At 40.2% G+C, this 12,307-nt stretch overlaps 1 long non-coding RNA gene across 1 annotated transcript; it reads right to left on the bottom strand.

Annotated features, from left to right (window-relative positions):
• Positions 1-1,214: 1,214 nt before the first annotated feature.
• On the bottom strand, positions 1,215-7,213 carry LOC139941037 (uncharacterized). The gene is made up of 3 exons (XR_011786527.1): positions 7,154-7,213; positions 5,049-5,187; positions 1,215-1,553 (listed from the first exon to the last, which is right to left on the bottom strand). It is a non-coding gene; the product is annotated as an uncharacterized lncRNA (long non-coding RNA).
• Between the last annotated feature and the right edge of the window lie 5,094 nt (positions 7,214-12,307).

Below are 12,307 nucleotides of genomic sequence, written 5' to 3'. Positions count from 1 at the left end.
CTTCTTATATAGCGCTCATAACCCCCACTCAGTGATGCTCGCACTTGATGCTCAAGTACGAGACCAATTCCTTTACACGGTGCTGTGATGCACAGCGGATCAGACCAGGAATATCGGGGCAGACCCCCCCTCTCTTTCCGATAAGGGCACAAAGTTCTTTTAGGTGTATTACACTGCACAGAGAACCAACAGCTTACGGCCCCACAATGGTTAAGTGTCTTGCTTTAAGACACAAGTATCACGACCGGGACTCGAACCTAAACTCTGATGAATAGAAACATCAACAGAGCTCGAGTCCGTAGTCCTTATCAGCCAAGCTGCTATGTATCAACAACAACAACAACTTGAAACTGATGCGGTTTAATCTGAAAGTTCACTGAGTATTAAGTTTGAGTTCTAGTCAATTATCTCTGAACAAAATCATGTTTGCTTGTGCGCAATCAATCAACAAGCCCAATATCAAAGCGTTTTTAATAAAAACTGATAAGGACTACAGACTCGAGCTCTGTTGATGTTTTTATGTTATTCACATTCAAAGTTGCTTGTTACCAGTGTGTAAATGTAAACTCAGCAAACTTGATGGCACACACCCATACCTTTGATCCACTTAAGCATCACTGAGTGGACATACATACTACATGATTATATACTACACATACACTAACTAATTGTCTTTCTATTATTTTATAGATGTGTGCTGGCAGAAGGACTTCAGGAGAAGTACTCCGGGGCAGAAACTCGTCAGCAATGAACTGTAATTGGCAACGCTATGGAAAAGCTGAGCTGGAGAGTTTGCTGTAATTTGCAACGCTATGGAAAAGCTGAGCTGGAGAGTTTGCTGTAATTTGCAACGCTATGGAAAAGCTAATCTGGATAGTTTGATAAATCCAAACACTTTGGAGGAAAGTCACGCTGTCCAAGAGAATGAACTAAGACATTTGATTGAGTAAGAGTAATTCCAGCAACACATATTTATATTGCCGCTTAGCGTTAGTATTATAAGAAATGTGGCCATTGCGATTCATTGTGTGCTTTCAGCTGATGAGTTGTTTGTTGTACATTTGAGCTTTGCTCGCAAAATGGCATAAGTAACTTTAAATATCCGTCTGCCAGCACCATGGATAGTACCTTAATACATCAACAGTCGCAATAATGGACTATAATTAAAGGTCTGTTTACACAATGTAAGACTTCATCAAATTTACCCCATCGTATTTTTGGCAACTTTTGTTTGGATTGTAAAAACATTTTACAAGTGGAAGTGTGCGCTGCAGCAGTTGACTCAAAGTTGCTGACAAGTGCCTTTAAGTGTGACAAACCCCTTTAAGTATCACGGTGATGAAGCCAAACTGTTTGTTAACAGGCCTTTTTACAATTCATAAACAAAACAACAAGCCTACCTTAATATCCTTGAATTGAATAAAAGAAGAAGCTTGTAGTAGAGAGAGGATGAAGTGCTTGAAGTCATGATGAAGCTGCAATCTAAGTGTTCTCATCACAGCCTTGGTGCATCTCTTGTGAAGAAACCACTGCTCCTCATCATCTTAATGAACCTGTAAACAGAAATCAAAGAATCAAGAATGTTATAAGCACCATTGATCAAACTTGACAGTTTGTATTAAATATGTAACCTTGGCTACAAATAGTGTAGGGCCTTTTTCATGGAATAATGCCTTGGATAAACCCTGATTTATGTTTTACTCATTTATAAGCAAAACGTCAGATCAGGGCCCGATTTCATAGAGCTGCTAAGCACAAAAATTTGCTTAGTATGAAATTACTTCCTTGATACAAACAGGATTACCAACAAAATTTCAATTTGTTGCATATTGCTTGTTACTGGTATTCAGCTGATGTTTGCTCATCCTGAAAATCATGTGGAAATTTTGTTGGTAATCCTGTTTTTATCGAGGCAGGTGCTTAGCAGCTCTATGAAATTGGGCCCAGGTTGATACTTTGTTCTTATGAGAATGTGTTGGGTTTTCTGTGAACACTAAATCCTGTCTATCGGTGCATTGACAATATATTGTCTAGATTTTATTGTAAAGACTTCAATTTGTCTCAGCTTTTTAACTGTGTAAACTTGTTGATTTTTCATGGGAGAAAAAATTAAATAAAACTAAAATTGAATCAAATTGAAAATGATTGAGTATTAAATTTTCGGATTAAAGGTTCGGATTAAAGTACAAGCTGATAGTAGAAGGGGTTACAACTTGGGGCGGTTCAAGATTGAAAGAAAGGGGGAGGTTGGACTGAAGTACAGGCTGTTATAGTAGAAGAGGTTACAACTTTGGGGCGGTTCAAGATTGAAAGAAAGGGGGATGTTTGGATTGAAGTACAGGGCCCAATTTCATAGCGCTGCTTAACAGTTTGCGTGCTTACTGTGGTAGCAGAAAAATTTGCTTAAAGCCTTAGCGTATTTCACAGGTTAGCAGAAAAATTGGGCTCCCATATTGCGTGTTTACCGTGTATAATTTGCATTGTGAAATCATTTATTTTCATGCAGTAAGCACTGGAAGTTCCTTTTCGTGTGCTTACGGTTAGCAGCGCTATGAAATAGAAATTGCACAGTAAGCACCAAATTGGCCGCTAAGCAGCGCTATGAAATTGGGCCCAGGCTTGTAGTAGAAGGGGTTACATCTTGGGGGCGGTTCAAGATTGAAAGAAAGGGGGGTTTGGATTAAAGTACAGGCTGGTAGAAGAAGGGGTTACATCTTAGGAACGGTTCAAGATTGAAAGAAAGGGGGGTTTGGATTAAAGTACAGGCTGGTAGAAGAAGGGGTAATATCTTGTGGGCCGGTTCAAGATTGAAAGAAAGGGGGAGGTTGGACTGAAGTACAGGCTGGGAGTAGAAGAGGTTACAGCTTGGGGGCGGTTCAAGATTGAAAGAAAGGGGGGTTTGGATTAAAGTACAGGCTGGTAGAAGAAAGGGTTACATCTTGGGGGTGGTTCAAGATTGAAAAAAAGGGGGAAGGTGGGATTAAAGGCAGTGGACACCATTGGTAATTACTCAAAATTATTATTAGTATAAAACCTTACTTGGTAATAATAATGGGAAGAGGTTGATACTATAAAACACGAGAAAGGGTTCTCTTTGAAGTGACATAGTTTTTGAGAAAGAAGTAATTTTCCACGGATTTGATGTTGAGACTTCAGGATTAGAATTTGAGGTCATGAAATCAAGCATCTGAAAGCCCACAACTTCGTGGTGACAAGGGTGTTTATTCTTTTATTACTATCTCGCAACTTCGACGACCAATTAAACTCAAACTTTCACAGGTTTGTAATTTTATGCTTAAAATATTGTTGATAAACACCAAGTGAGAAGACTGGTCTTTGACAAATTACCAATAGTGTCCAGTGTCTTTAAAAATACAGGCTTGTACTAGAAGAAGGAGTAACATCTTGGGGCTGTTCAACAATGGAAAAGGGGGGGGGGGTTGCATTAAAGAACAGGCTGGTAGTAGAAAAGGTAATATCTTGGGGTGGTTCAAGATTGAAAGAAAGGGGGGGTGTGGATTGAAGTACAGGCTGGTAGTGAAGGGGTTACATCTTGGGGGCGGTCCAAGATTGAAAGAAAGGGGGGGGTTGGGATTGTAGTAAAGGGCCAATTTCATAGCACTGCTTAACAGTAAGCAAATTTGCTTAAGCCTTAGCGTATTTCACAGGTTAGCAGAAAAATAGGGCCCCCATATTGCGTGTTTACCGTGTAGCCTATTTGCATTGTGACGTCATTTATTTTCATGCGGTAAGCACTGGAAGGTTAGCATTCCTTTTCATGTGATTACGGTTAGCAGCGATATGAAATAGAAATTGCACAGTAAGCACAAACTTGGCCGCTAAGCAGCGCTATGAAATTGGGCCCAGGCTTGTAGTAGAAGGGGTTACATCTTGGGGGCGGTTCAAGATTGAAATAAAGGGGGTTTGGATTAAAGTACAGGCTAGTTTTAGAAGGGGTTACATCTTAGGGGCGGTTCAAGATCGAAAGAAAGGGGGAGGTTGGGGTTAAAGTACAGGCTGATAGAAGAAGGGGTTACATCTTGGGGGCGGTTCAAGATTGAAATAAAGGGGGTTTGGATTAAAGCACAGGCTAGTTTTAGAAGGGGTTACATCTTAGGGGCGGTTCAAGATTGAAAGAAAGGGGGAGGTTGGGGTTAAAGTACAGGCTGATAGAAGAAGGGGTTACATCTTGGGGGCGGTTCAAGGTTGAAAGAAAGGGGGAGGTTGGGGTTAAAGTACAGGCTGGTAGTAGACGGGGTTACATCTTGGGGGCGGTTCAAGATTGAAAGAAAGGGGGAGGTTGTGGTTAAAGTACAGGCTGGTACTAGAAGGGGTTACATCTTGGGGGCGGTTCAAGATTGAAATAAAGGGGGTTTGGATTAAAGTACAGGCTAGTTTTAGAAGGGGTTACATCTTAGGGGCGGTTCAAGATTGAAAGAAAGGGGGAGGTTGGGGTTAAAGTACAGGCTGATAGAAGAAGGGGTTACATCTTGGGGGCGGTTCAAGGTTGAAAGAAAGGGGGAGGTTGTGGTTAAAGTACAGGCTGGTAGAAGAAGGGGTTACATCTTAGGGGCGGTTCAAGATTGAAAGAAAGGGGGAGGTTGGGGTTAAAGTACAGGCTGGTAGTAGACGGGGTTACATCTTGGGGGCGGTTCAAGATTGAAAGAAAGGGGGAGGTTGGGGTTAAAGTACAGGCTGGTAGTAGACGGGGTTACATCTTGGGGGCAGTTCAAGATTGAAAGAAAGGGGGAGGTTGGGGTTAAAGTACAGGCTGGTAGTAGAAGGGGTTACATCTTGGGAGCGGTTCAAGATTGAAAGAAAGGGGGAGGTTTGGATTAAAGTAAAGGCTGGTAGTAGAAGGGGTTACATCTTGGGAGCGGTTCAAGATTGAAAGAAAGGGGGAGGTTTGGATTAAAGTAAAGGCTGGTAATAGAAGAAGGAGGGGACAGTGAGGGGCAGCGTGACTGGGGATGCACTTTGAATTATCGGCAGGATCCACACACTGGCAACAAAATCTATCACAAGAAGAAAATTAAATTGAAACTCACCAGTATTTGCAGTAATTTCGAGAGGTGAAGCGTAGTTCAAACTGTCATCTGCTGAGGACTTCTTGCGTGATGATAGTTGGTGATGACTAAAACTGTGTTTGTTGAAACGCTGTACACAGTGAGGTAACTTCAAAGATTCCTACAGTGGGGAAAACATTAAACAAAAATTTGAGTGAAAAGGTGGGGTTTGGGATTTTTCATTTTGTTATTATTGATACAATTCAACCAATGGCCAGGCCTGTTGGGTGGTAACATCTGGGCCCAATTTCATAGAGCTGCTAAGCACGAAAATTTGCTAAGCATGAAATTTCTTTCTTGTTAAAAACAGGATTACCGACCAAATTTCCATTTGTTGCACTTTGCTTGTTCTTGATGTTCAGCTGTTGATTGCTTATCCTGAAAATCATGTGGAAATTTGGTTGGTAATCCTGTTTTTATCAAGGAAGAAATTTCATGCTATGCAAATTTGTGTGCTTAGCAGCTCTATGAAATTGGGCCCTGGTCTCCCCTTGTACAGAAGGTAGTGTATAATAACAGGCCTTGAACTTCACTCTTGAAAGGGGCACAGCAATTTTCCTCTTGTAAGTGTCACTTCTACGAGGAAAATGTAACTGTGTTTTCAAACCTTGCAAATGGTATGACAGCAAAAGCACAGGGAACAATGGCAAATTATTCATGGCCTGAAATGACACAAACTTTTTAGGATGTTTAAAAATATTTAAAGATGCTATGTCAGATTTTTGGCCGATTTGACCCCAACATTTTGATTTAAAATTCGATAGGTATTTTGAAAGTTAGAAGCTTTCATTTGAGCCATTGCTCGAAAAAAATCCCCCAATTATTAGAAGCAGTGAAATAAAGTGCTCAAAATTTTTGTCATGGTTCCTGACCATTAAAAGTAAAAGTTAAACTTTTTTCATTAGAGCTGGTGAGACTCTTTGAAATACCATTCACTCAAAAAAATTATTGTTTAATGTTTGGGGCCAAAAATTTGACATAGCATCTTTAACATTAAATTTAGTCTTGCTTTTTTAAAACTTAGACCTGACTTCTACAACTTTTCCTTCCTTCGTGATTGAACTGAGAGTGACAGCACGCAAAGGTAGGCGCTGCTTAACTGTATTGCCCATAATATTTTAAATTAATTTTGTTTATATTGTTGTTTGTTCGCCGACACTCCCACAAGGGGGATATAAACACAAGCCTAGCAACAGCTAATCTCTCTCATACAAACATTGGTTTACAACACGATTTTGAACTGCATAAATCAAGAAATTGTGGTTCAGTAACTGGCAGACAAAACTTATAATTATAGTCATTATGAAATCAGTGATAAGCTTGGTAGGATTCAAACCCACAACCTTGTTATGGCAAGTGCTGCAGCCTTAACACTTGACAACCGGTGACCATGGCATATGAAGTCAAGAATGAACAAACAGCGGCTCAGTGAGCCACATGCATGACATGAGGTAAAAAATGCAAACTCTAATCTTTGTTAATCGCTGAGAGTTGGTGGTTGTGCGTGGTGCGCACACACTTTCAATGTTTGATGTATTAATTAAGGCAATAGGGGTCATACAGATACATTTTATTGGAAAGTGTGAGCTGAGAGTGAGTGTCAATCAAATGAAATCAACCAGTCAACACCAAGAATAATATCAACAGCTGTCATCAATTTAGATTGTGTTTGTTTATGTGATAAGTTTATACATAATAGTAGTACACATAAAAGTTTATAAGAGGTATCTTCACCACGCTAAGTTGCTATGATTCTCATTCACGGTCTCTGGCTTAGGGGCTTAACTTTGTCCACATGACTTTACTATCATAATTGCGGCTTTGCCGTCCATCATGACCATTGCATGGTATGTTAAAGCATGGTTAAAGTAACTTACTTTTTACGTACAATATACAATTAATGCCTTCCAACAACAGCAACATGTCCAACACGAATGACCAAACAGCAACACAAAACATTTTCAGTTTTTATCCCACCATAAAAAGAGTGCCACCGGTGCCCCACGGCATCTAGATACTCCCCAAGAATCTACCAGCTATTTACAGAAGAACTAACCATAATACTAAACAAACAAATCCTTACTTACCGGTGTTTTGTGAAGAAAACATTTTGATTTTATATCCATAGTGAGCAGACGACATTTTTACGAAGAATCTGCAGTGCACATGCGCACACGAAATTGAAGATAGCGCCCTCTTTGGCGAAAGAATATTAACACAAATTGAAGACAGCGCACTCAGCGGTGAATAATGTTTAGGTTTTATAAGATGATTAAAATCAACGCCAACAAAATACACATTTTTAGACTCAAATTTTGTTTAAAAGCAACAGGTCTCGAATTTGTGTTTAATTTTCAATGAATTTTGATGGACCTTCAATGAACCTTCAATAACACTTTGCTCGTATTAATGATGATTTTATTAAAAAAAAAACAACGATCCTTTAATTTTTTTTTTTTTTCAAAGTTTTTGATGAATTTTGAGATAAAATTCAAGGGTCAACCTGGATATATTACTTTTAATTAATTTTGACAAATTTTGATTAACAAAATGCAAGTGCATTGAAGCTTCACACAAATTATTACAAGTGGGAACAAACAGGCTGTAGAGACCCATCCCTATCGGGACGTAAAACATCCTTACAAAACCACACCGAATTAATACACACCACCATTGGATGGAAAATGAGGCAGACTTTATTATTTTTAACTCTTTTTTTTATAATAATGATATTATGATAAACATCCACTAACAAGAAACTTAGATACAGTGTATGCCCAACCCTACACCCGTAATATGGTCTCGACGTTTCGAGAATAACACTATGATGGTCTTCAAGAGAATGCTGCTGCATGCTGGGGCTAAACCTGTAGTGGTTTGAATCTGGACATTAAATCGACAAAGCACTGAGGATGAAAACTGAAAGATGAAAACCGCATAAATTAAAATTTTAGAGCCGTGTTTAATTCTGCAAGCAGTCCCAGTGTAGTTTTGGAGCGATTGGCCTTCTCAGTTAGCATGTATGGGTGACGTGACAGTTACGGACAGCCCCATCGCAATACTCCACGGAGAGAGGCTTAAATTATTAACGTAAACATCAATTATGCCAAGTAGCTACGGGCCTGTACACAACTTACTTATTGACGTTTATCATCAGTTGGAATTGAAAGAGCAGGTTAAAATCGGTATTACCATGTAATTTGGGCCACACGCAGGTAGGCAAAACACGGGGGGGGGGGGGGGGGGGGCTTTGATTTTCTTGTGTTCGCTTGGATCCACGACCCTTCTACCAGGTAGACGGAACCATGAGGTTGAACGAACGCTGGTCTTAACTTAGAAGGACATTGCGTGCGAAGGTTGCAGTTCCTTTTGAAGGGTGTCCAGAGCAAGAGGAGCCCCGGGGCGACGACCACAAAACACGGCGTCATCAATCGAGGAAACAGCAACTGTTACAAGCTCACCGAGGATTGACTTGTACATTCAAATAACAATTATAATATCAAGTTGATAAATGACTACGTCGCAAAATTAGGTAGTTATATGTTTTCACAACAGAATCAACACAAGTACGATTTGAAACATTGTATACTGTGAAAGTCTAGGCTGTGAAAATAACCGGTGGTTCACGACTCGACGTTTCGATCAGTATGCTCTGATCGTCTTCAGAAAAAAAGGAGCAAAATGATGAGTACATTCCCCAGGTCATTTTACCCGACAAGATTGATACTGGATATTATTTGTAAGACACAGCTCTGATGTTCTTTTCTTGTCTTCCAGGGTTAAGAATAAGGTTTAAACCCTAACAAACACTCACATGCAAACCAATCTCAGGAACTTGCCCCAAACTAACGGTCATTAACAGAGAGCCCTCAACGCCACATCAAGTCCAATGTGTCCCAAGCCCCAAGTCCAATGAGCCCACAAGCTCCCAATCCAATGAGTCTATTACCAAAAAATAGCATTGAGTATACAAAGCTTTACTCCTCTTTAAACTTGTGCACACTTTGTGGCTGACAACTGGCACATTTCCATAGAGCACGAAAAGTAGCTAAGCATAACAAAACTGTGCTTACCAAAACGCACTATGTGCGTTTTTTGTGCAGGAGCAACTCTAAAAAAGGATGCAATTCCAAAAAGCAAAATGCTGAGAGATTTGAAGGCAATGTGTCCCTTTAAGCTATATTCCCTCCAGATTTCGTTTTACATGGTACAGAAGAAAAAACAAATCAGCGTGTTTGGAGAAGAGTGGCCTGTTTCTGTAAGGAGGCATTGTTAACCTGCCTCCTCGAATACAACTCTTGTATTTTTCTTAACGCACAAAGTTGTTTCGTCTTGTAAAAACACCAATGGACTTACCAGGGTTGTTTGCTGTCACTGATCGGTTTCTAGGGAGCTCCCTGTGAATGGAACGAAGGTTGACAAGAACATGTCAAAATAACAACCCAGTGCTAATCGTAGGTCCACTTACGATACGCCCCCCCCGACAAAAACTACCCCCATTTGCCAAGTAAGTTGACTTGAAACACTTTAATGAAGAGAATAAAATCCATTGGTTTGCCTGTTGCCGGTTCTGATGTTATTTGTCGAGTTAAAACAAAAATGCGATCTGTGAAAAGTGCTTAATTTAGTAAGACTTGTCGACAGAGTTATTATGAAGCAAACGTCAGCTACAAGGTACATTTAGAATGTAATTGAACCCCAAAACAGGGATCTATCTTGTCTCCCCGTTCATTTTCGGCAAACAAGCCGCCAATTAAAACTACACATCATTCTTTTTTCGCACACTTGAAAGTTTGTCACAACATGCAGTTAATTTTAATGTCAAAGCAAGTGTTCTTTTGCGTCATTTAATTTAACAAACCACTGGTACAACGTTCAAATTAGTATTAGCTTTTTGATTAAATATAGAGAAGGACAACAGGTTCTAGCCATTGCCAAAAGTATACACCTCAACGAAGTATATGGGTGGTCAAAATCGGTGTAAATTCCCCTCCAAAAGTCTGGGTCTATGGCCGCTTTAATTGCGTGCAAAGAAGCAGCGCTAAGCTAACGGTTGTTACTGAGAAGCCACACAAGGCCTAAGCCTGGATTGTGTTGTTGTAGGGTGGTAGGGTAGTTTTTCTTCAGTAGGGAAGGAGCAAAAAAAACCCAACCAAAACACTTTTGGGGTGGATCTTCACGACTGAATATTTTATTAACTCGTCACACCAGGAACTTTTGTTGTGGTTAATACACTAACGGTTCATGTTTTGAATACAGCTTTCATGTGGTCTTACCACCCCGCCACCAAAAGTCAAACAAACTTCAAACGCAAAGATGCAGGAGTAACACCTTCCTTAAATTAGCCAAATAATTCAAAGGCAAGCAGACTGCTTTTATGTGGCGTTGTCGCCGTGTTGAAGCGGTGTCTTGCTAGTTTGGATACCGGGGACAAAGCTGAGATAGACGGCCTACAAAGACCGCCCCGAGGGGGGACCCACTGCACTCGTTCGTACCCAAAGTAAAGTAAACAGAATTTGGCTGTGCCCCTATTCAATCTCAGCAATGGACACAAGGAGTTGCCTTCAACTGTCGAAATCCCTTCTTTTCTTTGGGTGCTTTATCGGACCCGAATGGTCCTCAAACCATACGCCCGATTGCGCTCATGTACGTGCACTGACTAAGTGACTTAGTGACAAAGTGGAGAAAAGTGAAACCTCATCCCTGCTGGTTTGGCGGCCTTAATACCCAAAGCAGAACCCTTATGATCTGCTTCAAGACGTTTGGGCAACACAAGGATCAGCCAAGATGTTTCAATGTCCAGGGCTTAAACACAGAGCAGAGCATTAATGTTATCTTAATACTCAAAGCAGAACCCCTATGATCTGCTCCGAGTTTAGGCAACACAAGGATCAGCAAAGAACACAAAGATGTTTCAATATCCAGGGACAAAACATAGAACACATTATTCATGTTATTTCAAATCATTTGTGAGATGCCTTCATACATAACACACACTAACTTGTTTCCAATACAGGCCTGTATGTTTTTGAAGAGGCAGGGGCATCAAGGCATTTTCTCCTTGGTAAAGGGTATATGAGGACCCCCCTCCCCCTCAAAGCAACAAAACAGTTTTTTGAACGCCCCTTCACTTTATAAGCATACAAGTAGTCGTCACAAGTGGTAAATACATGTTGTAAGGCTCTTCAGCAATACCCATAGACAGTAACAGCCGTTTTGAGCATTGCCTTTTTGTGGGGGGGGGGGGGGGCTAAGTCTTACCCTAGCTGTCCAACATACAAAACTTAAGCACACCATCACCAAAAAATGTCAGTACTCATTCAAAGATGGGTTTGCTTATTGCACAACTTTACACAGATGTATCTTACAAAGTGAAAGTGAAAGACAAACACCTGTAACAAATACTATGCATTGCATTATTATTGTGAATAGTTCTTCGTTAGTCTTACTTAGCTGCCATTTTGAAATAGTGCACATGGAAACTTTTCACAGCGTAAAACCTTTTAAAAATAGCTGGCCAATTTGAGTTGTATCCTATACGGTGCTGAATGAATGTCATTTGACTCATCCAAAAAACACAAGATAATTACTTGAACCAAGTCGACTTTACATAAAGGAATAAGAAAGGAATAATTAAACATTTTGCGTCAGCTTGGTGCGATAATTATCAGTCGACATACAAGTCGACATATTGGTTTGAGCAGGGTAGACTCGCCAACATGTTCACAGGGAGTCAAAACCTAAAGTTTTGTATGTGGATTTTGCAGGACAAACTATCTCCCTACACTGTTAAGGGGTATGACCATTTCTTAATATGTGTCAATCACAGTCAACAAAGACACTATAGGAGTCTGTCATATCTCTTAAGTGGTATTTGAAGACTGCCACTCGTCCCCAGATTAAAATACTTGGTTGAAATCTTAGAGCTGTTAATTAACAAGACACTGTTAGCTCCAAAAGTCTTCAAAGACACTCAATTGAAACTGTTTGGAGAGCTTTTCATCTTGTCACGAACATGTTAAATACTGGTTTACACAGCTGGTTTCCCCCCTATTCTTTAAGGGAGAGTTTTGGGGTTTGTTCTGTATTCTGTAATGCTAGGAATGTTTTGATTACAAATTATGTACACTGCCTCTATCTCCAGACACGGAGCTTAACGTCTATGTAGGTACATATTTAGTTTGCAGGAAATAATTCCCTGCAGACGAGTTGAGTGGGATGTCTTTTCAAAACGAGCGAGT

The sequence above is a fragment of the Asterias amurensis genome, chromosome 8 (assembly GCF_032118995.1).
Source record: "Asterias amurensis chromosome 8, ASM3211899v1".
In the NCBI taxonomy this organism is placed as follows: Eukaryota; Metazoa; Echinodermata; class Asteroidea; order Forcipulatida; family Asteriidae; genus Asterias; species Asterias amurensis.
Note: the sequence above shows the minus strand (reverse complement) of the source record. Positions and strands in the feature narration are given on the sequence as shown.